The sequence below is a fragment of the Apteryx mantelli genome, chromosome 1 (genome assembly GCF_036417845.1).
Source record: "Apteryx mantelli isolate bAptMan1 chromosome 1, bAptMan1.hap1, whole genome shotgun sequence".
Taxonomy (NCBI): Eukaryota; Metazoa; Chordata; class Aves; order Apterygiformes; family Apterygidae; genus Apteryx; species Apteryx mantelli.
This window is the reverse complement of record NC_089978.1, coordinates 199,765,013-199,777,999: the sequence shown is the minus strand read 5'-3', so window position 1 is coordinate 199,777,999 and position 12,987 is coordinate 199,765,013. Positions and strand designations below refer to the sequence as shown.

General features: G+C 41.8%; 1 protein-coding gene across 9 annotated transcripts in view; it reads right to left on the bottom strand.

Moving 5' to 3' along the window:
• The window catches only part of PLXNB2 (plexin B2), a 261,101-nt gene that overhangs the window by 123,270 nt on the left and 124,844 nt on the right, over positions 1-12,987 (bottom strand). The window contains exon 1 of one of the 9 annotated variants that reach the window (XM_067315580.1): positions 11,134-11,254. The exons of 7 other annotated variants lie outside the window; for them this stretch is intronic. The gene's annotated coding sequence lies outside the window, so the exon portion shown is untranslated. Of the gene's footprint in view, positions 1-11,133; positions 11,255-12,987 lie in introns of those variants that run through there. One more of the 9 variants, XM_067315587.1, reaches the window with a different exon arrangement.

Below are 12,987 nucleotides of genomic sequence, written 5' to 3'. Positions count from 1 at the left end.
CAAAGTTTTACTTCTGACTTCTTCTCTGTCTCTTCCCCATGGCTACCTCAGGTTTAGTACCGCAGTTTTCCTGAAGCTACTCAACATAGTTATGTCTTCAGTTCACTTAAATCTAATACTGCTAAAACTTTTTTTTTTTGCTTTGGTTTCCAGTCAGTCTCACATTCTTTTGTCCTCAATTTTATGCACTGTGAAAAGACCTTGATCTCCCCTGTACAAAAATTTACAGAATATTAAAATAATGGTGGAAGTGTTTAATACTGTTCAATATACCTCAAAAGAACAAATACTTTTTCTCAGCCTTTTCATTTTGCTCTTCCTGGAGTTTGCTGGGGAGCAGGGGGAAAAGTCCAAAAACCCCACATGCTAGAGTTTTCTGTTCTTAAAATTTAAGTTAAAAGTCTAAGACCAACTGAGTTTTACAGATACAATATGAGAACAAAGACCAGCATAACCCAATCCTGAAAAATGAAAATATGTGCTCCATTAGCCTTTCTGAATATCCTTCACATTAGTCTAAATTCTTTACCTCTCTATAGACTTTCCAGAGATATTTCTTGACTACACTATTGAAAGTACCAGCCACAAAGTTTTTCTCTTCTTTCTTGTGCTGTCCCTTCTCACCAGTCTAGAAATCCTATTTGCTCTTTCAACAGTATTTTACCTCAAAGATCAAAATGGAAGAACATTATGCTCTGAACTGCCAAGAGCTTGAGATCCGGTATCTCACAGATTATTCGGGCAAAGACACAAAATGAGTATCAGCAGGGAGGAGTGGTGAGACACACCCTTCCCAGTGGGACAAACTACATTCCAGCCTCTTCAGATCATTATTTATCAAACCTAACAGTTGATATTGGGCAAAAATGTTCACTGCCTTATCACTCAAGTCAGCCATCCCTAACCAACGAGATGCTGAGCCAGCACTGAAGGCTGATTCATTATCACTCGATATTTGTTAACCCAGTGGCCTGTCCATTTAGCATAAGTATTTAATACAGTCCAAAGCAACAGAGAAGCAACCCCAGTTTCTCAAAAGCTATTTGAGAAACTCTGAAGCCTCATTTCCTCTTCTTCCAACAGCACATTTGACTTGGATAACTTTATAAGGGGAAGGATACCAAAAAATATTATCAATAAATTTTAAGCCTTTACAGGAAAAGCTATTTTAGAAAGACACCCTCACCTATGAGGCATAAAAAAGATGCCCTGATAGTAAGCTGTGTTATATAAAAGATTTTATTGGTATGCATTTTGGAAGGCCAATGTAACTCACTATTGATTTTTAGTTGCAAGTAACACCATTGCCTTAAACTCATACCATAAAAGCCATGCTATACAGTAATTTTAATTCTGTTAGTGCTAAACGAACAGCACCTGCAAGTGCTAAAATAGCAAATATGATAGAAGAGGCAGATTTTCAGCACAACTAATGGTTGTACATTTTTTTGGTCACAGAAACGAAACTTTGCAAATCTGATGGTAGAATGATCTTCAGGTTGTGTTTCAATGCATCTGTAACAAACCTGGTCAGTCTATGTCACAAGCTCAATGCTGTACCTGAGTGAGAGAACATCAGAATCTTTTTACATGTTAGGCAGATCAATACACATTAGAGATAACTATGCTCTTAGTTTTATTTTGGTCTCCAGCTAGAGTCCCAGGGCACTAGTTACTGTGATAAACTCAAAATCATAAACAGTACAGTCTATGCCTATAACTTTTTAATGGCATTTGGCAAATTGCTTCAAAATGAATCCCATGAAAGGGGCTTATATTACAGTACAAGAGGTTTGCACTATCCAGTGTAGGTGTCGAATCACACCTGCAAGTTTCTCTAGACTCAGTATAGTCAAAGGATATCTTCTTGGACTGGTAGGCTCTTCCAGAAGGCAGTGGAAAGTGGTTTTTCTCTTACTATTGGCTAGAGAGGCATCCCAGATGCTCATGTTAGGTGTCTAATTTGGTAAAGTGAATATCCTGGTTATTTAACAGAAGAACATCTTGTTAATTTTGTGACCTCTAGCTTAAAAAAAAATTCAGAAGTTAGTCAAAAACTAATCGATGCCTTTATCCTGAAATACTCTGTATAAACATACAGAGTCAAGAACCTCCCTTTAGTAGATTATCTGGGTCTTCTGAGTCCTTAAGAAGACCTTACACTCAGATTGTCAACAGTCTTATTAGCCTCCTCTCTAGGCATTTTGCCTTCTCCATTTCTGTCAGAAGATCAGGGTGAACTTTTCTGAAAATTCCTGAAACAGACCCTTTACTTACAACTCAGTTTACTGAGTAATAAAGGCTACCTGGAAGCAGGAAATCAGATCTCTGACTATTAAGTAAACACTTGCCACAGACTTAATATTCTAGCTGAAGGTTAATCATCAAGTAGTTTACAGAACATGGGCTAAATTGAAGACCAAAGGTGAAATCCTACGGTCACTGAAGTAAATGATAGTGTCCATATGGCCAAAATTCCTGTCCAGATTCCCTGTGTGCGTCTGTGTGTGTGCATGCATGTGTGCGCACGTGCTTGTGTGTGCTTTAGAAAGTTCACAAACCTTTTAAGGAAAAAACTACAGATGCAACCAATGTACTCTCATGCAAAAGGTAGGAATCACTCTCATTTCCACTTTCATGAGCCAGTGAGCTTAACTGAGCCTTTCTTAGTTATGTATTTACATACATCTACCCTTGAAGAGGACTCCATGCTTACATTTCCGAATGGACAGGCCTCTATTTTCTAAGCGGCAGAGTGCAAAATAAATTCACTCACCGTGCTCACTGTTACCTTCTTGGCTGACTTTAGGGGCTCTTTTTTCAGCATCTGAGGACCCTGAATTTTGCTCTGACAGCAGATGGGGCCAAGGCTAGCCACTGTGACATGCTGCCATGCAAGAGGCTTATTGATTTGACCTAACATTCCTCCTTGTCAACACAAGATGCTCCTGAAGCCACCAGCGTCGCCTGGAATAGATTTCAGCATGCAGAGTGGCACAGGGAGACCACTACTGCAGTGCAGAACAAAGTTCACTGTTAGCCAGTTTTCCAGGAATTCAACATAATATTGGCACTACCAAATACTCATGCATTCAAAATAATCCAAACCTCACAAGCCGAGGTTTCGCTTCACTTTCCTGCTCCTTAAAAATCCTAAAATGATATGGCTGTCTTGCTCCCTTCTGAATGCTTAGACCATGCGAAGCCCTTTGGCTTCGGAGGGTGGGGGAAGAGAAGAGGCATACTGAAAGAGGAAGCAGACATTACCATCTACATTTGTGCTGACCGTAAAGACCAGTATAAACACAAATCAATTAATAGACTAGTCTGCATTCACCTACAAATTTCAAAGTATTAAAGTAGCTTGAGCATTTCAAAATACCAATAACTATTTCACTGACAAGAATTACTAGGAATTTTGTGTTATTCTAGCTATGTTTAGACTTACAGGTAGCTCTGCTGTAGCCATAAAATATTCCACAGCTGCTGCTTTGGCTTAAAACAAGCCCAGCAACAATGCCCCCACCCCCAACACAGCTGTTAACCACTAAGTGAAGAACACAAAAATTCACCAAAATTGTCCCATGATTATTACTGCTCAATCAAGGTAAATTGTGCGACATCCAGGGACACTGCTTCAGAGCCTCCCATTTCAGAGGAAGAAAATCAGTATCTGCTTTATTACATTCCCCCCTTTCATCTTCATGTAGTTGAAGGCATTCCATAGACAGTTTTATTTCTGAAAGCACTGATTTTCTATCGATCTGGTCTGGCCTGGATTTGAAATAGGATACTACATGAAATTGGATCCTGGGAGCCTCAAACATACCCAGGCTTGCAGAGGAGGTTAAACAAAAGGAAAAAGAAGTTTTTTAAACACACAGTGCTAGTAAAACTAATTTTAAAGTGTCCTACATTTTTCTGGACTGGAAGTAATATATTAGCTCTATAAAGTGTTTTATATCAAGCTCTTGAAATGCTTTATTGTTTATATAATGCCATTGGTGCACACATTGCCTTAGAAATATGAAGTTTAATAGTCAACCAAAGAGATCCAAACCACCAAGGTAATTAGGACTGGTTTAAAATTGACTTCACTAGCCAACTTCTACCTTTCCCCACACATCTGACAAGCTACAGCCCAGTCCTGCAGTCCCTTAATCATGTAGTCAGTGGAAGCACTTGCACAAGAATTCGAAGGCTTACTCCCTACATTATAAAATGCAGTCTGCCTTATTGAAAAAAGAAGCAAGCAGGCATGACAGTGGGAATGTGAAGGGGAAGAGGAAAAAATGTTACAGGTAGGAAGGTAAAAAGGAGAAAAGATTGTTAAATGGGGAATATGATATGAAAGAGAGAGAATAAGTGACATAAGGAGTTAGCAGCAAAGGATGGAGTGGAAAACAAGAAGAAAAGCACAAAGTATGGAAAAGTTATCCTGAACACTGTAGGATTTTGCTTTAAATGCGCTTTAAAGAGATTGCACAAAGAGGAAAGAGCAGGAGGAACAGTTACAGACAGCAAATTAACGTGGAGAGTTGAGAGCCTTCCAGAAAGTAAAAATCACGCAGGCACCCAGGCGGGCACGCTCTCCTCTCTCCCGTCCTTTCCCCCCACTGCAATGCTGACTCCGCTGGAGCCGAAGAAACGCTGTGAAAACTCCTGGCATGGCAAGTGCTGCTGTCGCCGAAATTGGGCCTTTTGGTAACACTGCCAGCCTTGCCTGAGTGCAAACCACAGCACTGGTGGAGATTTAGGTGTCCTGCTTGACTGTGGCTGACTCTTCCCAGGACGGTACATTGCATTGCAAATTTTATTTCTCTTGTTTGTTCCTACAAGGGCAAAAAGAAAGCAGATTGCTACAAAGCCTCGTTTGAAGCTTGTTGGAAATTTTCCCTTCCCCACTGAGAAGCGTGTAAAAATCAGAACCTTCTTGTTAATATAACACTAGCCAGCCTCTTGCAAGCCACATCAGAAAGTACCACAGCAATCCAGGTCTAAATACCAAAACCGTCTCATCTGCCCGTCAGAAAGAAAGGAACGAAGGAGCTCTGCCTAATTAAGAGCAGTACAAGAACGCTGCCCTCCTTCGGATCAGGCAGAAGGGCTCTTCGCCGCCGTCAGCGCCTCTCGGGGAATCAGCCTGCTGCTTCTGAAACACCCCCTGCTCCTCCTAACCTGGGACCCTGCATAGCTGCGGGCTGGCAGTCAGGCCCCCTGCGCTGGTTCCCATCCTCCGCACCTATTTACGCTGGCCAGCCAGACCAGCTGGCCTTCTGCCTATGCGGGGGGCCCATATTCTCTTTAAAAAAAAAGAGAAAAGAAGTCTGAGAGGGCTTTGCCTGCCAGGTTAAGCCCTGCTCCCTGTGCTGCGAGCTTACCCTACCAGGCTTTGCGGCAGCCAGCCCCCGCACCTCCCCGGTCCCTGTCCCCGGGAGCTTTCGGGCCGCGGGAGCAGCCTCTGCGGGGCGTTCAGCCTCGCAGGCTGCGGCAGGATCAGAGCCACCTCCCCGCGCCGCAGCCTGCTCTCCTGGCGCGTGAGCCTCTGTGCTGAAAATAATTCAGAGGTATTCCTGGGTGGGGGGAAGGGAGCAGGGCTATTGTTTCCATTTCACCAGGAAAGATATATATGTCTTTTTTTTTTCTTTAAACAGAAACCACTCCAGACTGAGGTATGAGCTAGGTGCAGACTGATACTGCCATATCTTGTAGAACAAGTTGCAACAGGTTCTATAATCGCAAACTCTGCAAATACTGATTTTAACCCCCCTCTGTAGGACCTGAATTTGCCCAACACTCCTGAAGGCAATTCCTGACTCAGAAGGGGAAGCGCAAGTTCCCCGAGAGCCAGCGCACATCAGGCACCAGCATCTATAGGGAATCCAAAGCAAATATACAGCTGATCTGACGGTCAAACTCACCTATTTCGGTCCCTCTCAGGCTAAGAATCTGCTTTTTTCATCTTGTTTCTCATGAAACAACTATCTTTCATGTTTATACGGGGCATGAGCTAAGAAAGAAAAATGCTTGTTGTTCAGTTCAAGCACTTTTTTCACCAACTGAGGAAGCCACTTTTGGTTCCACATGAAGGGAAAGACAATATTTATAGAGGAAGTTCCCACACGTCCTGTTCAAACAAATCACTCCTTGCCGTTTTTGCAATTATAGCCCTACCGTAAAGGGGAGGAAAAAAAGCACCAAAGATATTATTTCCTTTCAAAGTTACTTGTTAATGAAAAGGCAACTTCCAGAGAGGAAAGCGTTAAGCACTTGGGACAAACTGTCAAGTTTTCAGTAACTCATTTACTCTTCGTGTAGGCCTGGAGGAAATCCACAGTGGCCACAAATATTCCATGTTCATTTCAATACTACTCTTTGTAAAATGAATTTTAATGGCCAACCAAAGCGATCCAAACCACAAATGTAATTAAAGTTGTTGAAACTGGCTCTGCAAAATGCTGAGAACTTCCCCAAATGCCCTCACCAGGGCTGCTTGCAGCTCTGCGCCAGGCGGCTCCCTCCTCTCCCGCCCCGTGGTGGTGGGCGCCTGGGACCTGCCCTCTGGCCAGCCCGTGTCCCTCTGTGCCGCGGCACGCGGGAGGAGCCGTGGCACCCTGCGATCCAGCGTTTTGCCAGTCAGACGCGGACTACCCCTCCGTCCGGACTTGCTCTAATCAGCTGTAACGAATGCCGGAGCGCGGGGCAGAGCAGGAGTCGGCAAAGCAAGGCTGGGATTGACCAGAGGAGACCTGTGCAGCCCCCACGTCCCTCTGCCCGCGCTGGCAGCATGCTGCAGGCACCGGCTGTACTGACGGTGACGTGGCCGAGCCCGCGCTTCGAGGTCTGGGCGTGGATGGTGCTCTGCCCGCGGGAAGCGTTTGCTCTCTCCCCGTTCCCACCGTGCATCTGTCTCGCTGGGTTACAGAGCAGCTGCTGGCACTACCTACCTCTTCCACCACCCCAGCCCCCAGCGGGTGCACGGGGCTTGCTTCTAACATTACAACCTTAAACACTCTCTCATCCACTGGAAAACTATCTGGCAAGCGGTATTTCCCTCCACGCACAGCAGCTGGACGTTTTCAACACTAGCTGAGGTGGACAAAGCAGGGATATTTCCTGACAATTCCCCGTAAAGCCGCTTCCTGTTCCATTCCTGGCTTCCCTACCTTAACTACCTGCTGCAGCAAGTCAAATCACTGCTCCATTTGAAAGGCAGGGAGGCACCTGGCATTGAAGTCTGTATTATCACCATATGCACCAAAGGAAGAATATACTTTTCCCAAAACTCCTATCCAAATTGTGGGAGGATGAAAAGTAAGATCAGCATACTTTGCTGAAAATAGTTGTTGAGATAAAAGATTTGATTGCTTTGGCACTAACCTCTCCCTCCTTCTCCCCTCCCAACCCAGGATGAGGTGTGAAAGATTTAGGAAACTCCCTGTCACTACCTTGCATTTTTTTTCATGTTTAATTTTAGATTAGAACACAATTGGATTTGGACTTAATTAACCTTCATCCAAAGAAAAACACATACCTTTGATTTATTAATTTCATTTGATATCAGCTGTACAAAAATAACACTCTCTCTCTCTAAATATATATTATTACATCTCTAGTAACTCTAAAGTTCTGAAGTTAAATGATTAATTTAGCAATTAAATAATTGCTAAATTCTGTTTTCAAGAACCAGCTGCCCAGAACAAAGCTAAAAAACCTCCCTATGCAATTATATTTAAATTATGAATTAAAACCACTTGGACTATTACAATTAAAATCAATTAGTTTATGCAAAGAGGTCTACAAACCTTAAACTGAGTTACAGTGAAAGAAATTCATTGGCTGATGAATAATTAATAAAGCTCTTCATTTGTTTCACCTCATGTGCCAAGTAGTACAACAGAGAAGTCATTAATATGAGTAGACTGTAGAGCCAAAATAAAACATTACACATTTATAATCACTAAACTATCTAGGTGGAAAGTTTGCAGGGAACCCCCCCCCCCCCCACAATATCAGGCTCAGAATGAACTAAAACACATAACTTTGTTAACTTGGATGAAAAAAAACAACAAAGAAAAGAAAAGCAGAGCTGCCTCTTAAGCTTGTGTGCTGTAGGTGATATCTGTTGTCAGATATAAGAAGTTAGGTACTTCTCGGAAACCACTTTTTTCAGACCTGGGACTAAGATTCACGAAAGAAGATGCTGCCCTGCAAGCCTCCCAAACAACAGCACTCAGCCAGCTATCTCTATTTGCTTTCCATGAAGGCATGTACTTTCACACACAGACACACACTCTTTTTCCTCTCAGACATTGAGAAAAGCGTGTTTCTGGTCTGACTTTCTACAGGTCCCTTGACAAAGCACATTTCTTCTTTAAAATAGTGGGTTTTGATAAACAACATCAGATTTCCTGGGGATTACCAGAACTGCACATACCTCTTGTTAAACAGCACTACCATGAAATAAGACGAGGTCAATAGGGAGAACAGCATAAATGATTCATTGCTGTACAATTAAAAACTTTGCATGTGTTACGTTATAACATTTCTTAAGTTTATTATTTGGGTGGATGGGTGGGAATCACCCAGGTAAAAGAGAAGCAAGCAAACAGTTGCTGTAATGTAACTAGTCTGATACGATTTAGTCTTTCATTCTACCTAGCCATTTCTCTCCCATTAAATCTTTACACCATTTTGATGGAAAAGTTGTATTTATATACGTTTATTTTTATTTCACAAGGACTTTGAGAATCTCTCCAAAGAATTTTCAGAGATTAAAATAATACTAATAGTTGGAAAACATTCATTGCCTTTTAAGTACTAAATTACAGCAGAAAAGTTAAGAAATGACTTCCTATGATAGGAGATAGGTGTTTTATCAGTTTCCTGCGTGTTCTGTTACCAAATCCTCTGCTCAAGGAAACAAGACCTGTGGATATCTTTACACTGTGAAAACACAGACTTTGCACCACATTTCTTCTCCAAATGGGAAGCTGACCTGCCTCCTTTCAAGACATAAAGTACCTCCTCTTTCCCTCATTAGGTTACTCTCTCTGCCCCCTATTTTTTGTACTTTGCCCCCATAGCCTTCCCTGAGTGTCCTGTATGCCTAAAACAGAGTGTGCAGCTAATAGCATTAGCATTGAACTTTCTACCTCCTGACATTAGTGGGCTAACAAACTAGACAAACAAGCTGTCCCATTTCTAGACATTGTCTGTGGACTGGTCTTAAAACTGAAACCCTTCCTGCTAAGAAATGATAAATGATGCGACTTTCTGCAAACAAGGCTCAGCCAACTGTGTCACACACAGCCTTCCTTGCTTGGGACTGTCTTGTACATGTATAAATTGCAGCCACAAAACTTATCTCTATTTTTGAGGGCAACTGTGGTTCTGCATGAAGAGGTCATAGTCCTAAGTACAGCAGCCCATTCCACGGTGACACAAGTTTGGACATCTCCTCTCTCCTGTCCCATTTGCGATAGGTTTATCATGGCTTTCTAAGAGTTATTAGCCTGAAAATGTAAATATGCGGTCCCAAAAGAAGACTAACATTTGCCTAGTACTGTCTTATGGCTCATCAGCCCTGCCTCTCAGCTAATCCTACAGCAGTCATATGGCTTACAGAAGCAGCTTGCTTAGGGCTGCTAACACGGGAATCTCAGCTCCGTAATACAGGGCACCGTGCAGGCTCCCCTAGGGAACACCACTGCAGTTCACCCTCTGTCTGGAGCAACCAGACACATCCTGTGCCGAGACGGGTCCCTTGGCCAGCTGCTGGATCATCAGCATCAGCGGTTGTGGTTCCCGAGATCAGCAGTTCACTGTCTGCTGAGAACAGGGTTCTCCCTCTCACTTTTCAAAAACGGACAATTGCATTTACACAGGTCTAGCCTACCAGGTTAGCTTTGTCTGTTTTGTTGAGAATGTGACATATGTACAATTTGCCTATCATGCCACTTGCAAGGTTGGAATATCTCTTTGAAAACCAGAGGTGAAATCCTGCAGTGTGCATGGTTTCACTCCCTGAATCTTCACATTCATATCTCAACCTACTGAAAGGGAGTGTCACCATTTTACAGGAATTTGCAGGGCAGGAAAACCCTCAGGTTACTGGAGTTCCAGGATTTTCTCTTCTGGGAATAACTTGCTCTTCTTACAGCATTTCTGCTTGCTGGGTCAAAACGCACATTTATGCTCTGTCGTCAGGAGCACAGGGCTTCAGTGCTCTTTCCAGTTCTGTGCTTCCCACCAACATACACTGCGACCAACCAATTAGCAGATACCTTTAATATATTTCGTACAGAATAACAGACCAGAGTTTTGGGATGAATGGCACTCAGCCGCAGAATCTTGAAGCCAGTCCTGGGCACAGTGGTACCAGCACAGCAGACAAGAAAAAAGATCCCACAGATCTGTTTTATATGCTCAGAAAGGCTTGCTCTGCCTTTATACTGCTGAAGTACTTATGGGCAACATTGTGGTTTAAATATCCACAAAACAAGACAGACTTTTTAAAAAGCGGCATCACTTCACTCTACTTTAAGAGTGAAAACATCTCGACTGAGAAGTGCCTCCTGCTCTAGTGCATGCAGGCCCCACCAGCTGCAGGAGTTCGCGCAGGAAGTACGAACTGGAGCGATGCCAGGAATGGGCAGAATGGAAATGTAGCGGTCTTACTGGCATGAAACCTATTTATCCTGTAGCCTATGCCTAAGAAATGCCACTAGGCATATTATGTTCTGCAACATGTCTCTATAGCCTACTATCATATCCTGGCCAATTTTGATTACTGGGTGTAGGCAGTAACCAAGTAACTAGAAGCAAGTATTTTTGCCTCTAATTATGGAGGATTATAATGTAATGAGATCCTGGGTGAATTTGATATATTTTTTTTCTCTGTAATGAACTTGCAGTTTTTCTGAGTAGTTCCTTTCTGCAGAAATATCATGTTAAAATACTGCTCATAATACAGCCTGTTTTCTTATGCTATACAACACATGCCATCCCATTCCCAAGCCATCTGTAATTAGCCGGTGTATCTGCTTATTTCACCTTCAAATTAACAGAACAAATGAAAGCATTAATCCGAGTTTTTAAAAATTCAAGTCATTTAAGCAGAAGGTCAGGTACCTAATGGGCTGTCAAGTTCAGGCAGTCTTTCCGCCCGTCTTCCCAGCTCCTAAGGTTCCTGGGCCTTGACTGACAGTCCTCGGCAGCTGGGTACTTTGTTTTCCTGCCAAAGCATCATGAAGGCCTGAGCTGAGGTGGCTGCATAGCAAATATAAGCTGGGGCTACATATTCTGGCCTCATCTGCTGCAAAAAAAAGAGCAGCCATGAAAAGGTACATAGCAGGACTGAGAAATATATTAAAGATGCAATTAGTTTGTGTACCACCGGCACACTTTAATCAAAAAGAATATACATACACTTTCAGATGGCTTCACTATATTTTTTGAATTGAACTTACCATGATTACATTAGTTTTAGGCTATCTCATAGCAAGGATAATTGTATGTAAAGGCTGCATGGCACAGATAAAGGTAACGTGCAAGGTTGTACACATCTAGATCTTTTCCTGTGCCACACATTATGCAGTAAGCTCCAAAACTACAGTCTGGAATGCAAAAACTTCTCTGATGCTCCCAGAAATTTGCAAAAAAAGCATACAAACAGGAGAAGTGCCTTTCCATATTCATTTAGATGTAGCCTGCTGTGCATAGTTTCTTTTGAACAGTCTCGCAAAACTGAAACATTTTTTTCCAAACAGATCACAGGTCACGTAAGCTTCCCAAGGGACATATTGGTTACAGATGTTTTCATGTAATAAAATATTCCACCCAACTGCAGTATTTCTAACTGATAATGCTAAAGCTAAATTATCCTTGACTAATGGTTATGTCCCCAATGCACTCCTTACCATGGTAAATGTTGGCTCATTTGTTACCATTTAGCCAATATTATATTTAATATTTTATAAGCAAGAGCATGCCACAAAGACAACGTATTTCAAATTTGCAAGGAGAATTACAATGTGAAGTTTGAATTTTTCAAAAATACATCCATAAAGTTCTTTTTTTTCCATCTTTGTAGACTAAGTTATAACTAATGTTCAGCATTACCACGTAGATTTGCATTTTTTAAACAAGAGTAATTGTAATTATTTGCCAAGATTTCACTCTTAAACTTGGAATCAATCTTATAAAAAAAAAGTACTCCTTGATTGTCTGAATGGCATGGGACTGATGATGAAACACTCAATTTGACTGCCCCTTGGCAGAGATGTTAGCAAAGGAAAGGTTGTTGTCATGGTATTGCTGAAATGATTGAGTGGTTCACACACACAAAAAAAAAGGGGGGGGTGGAAGGAGGAGATGACCACTCAGTTTTCAGAATATGCTTACATTAAAGGACTAACAAGGATGGCTATGAGCTTCCTAAAAAAAGGAAACTTAAACTAGTGCTTTACCCTAAGAAGCAGCCCCTTTCAAACCAGGGAAGCTCGTACTGTTGTACTGTACCACATCTCTATGAAAACCGACAATGTAGCATTTTTATTGAAAAAAAAATAGAGCACTATGCTCAAAACATCCATTCCTCTTTGCTCTCCATAATTGAACACCAGGATCTCCCCTGTTCAGATTTCAAATATCACCATTAAGAATAATGGAACAAAGTGATCCATGTTGTGATATTACCATTTCCATGTTGACACTTAGAGTAAAAATTGAACCCATTTTAATTATGTTTTAGAAAGACTAGAAATGTAGTGGAAACAGAGCATTCTCTGAGTAGGGAGACATAAGTTACTTTAGCACGACTGGCATTATAATACCAAAAGTAGACCCTTTAAGAAAAAAATTAGGTTAGTAAAAAACATGAAAGTAGCATCTTTGGAATAGATAAAAAAAGCATTCTTCCAAAAACTCTACAAAGCCACAATCCAGGTATTCACTACGTTAACGTTAATTTTAAATTTTTTATGT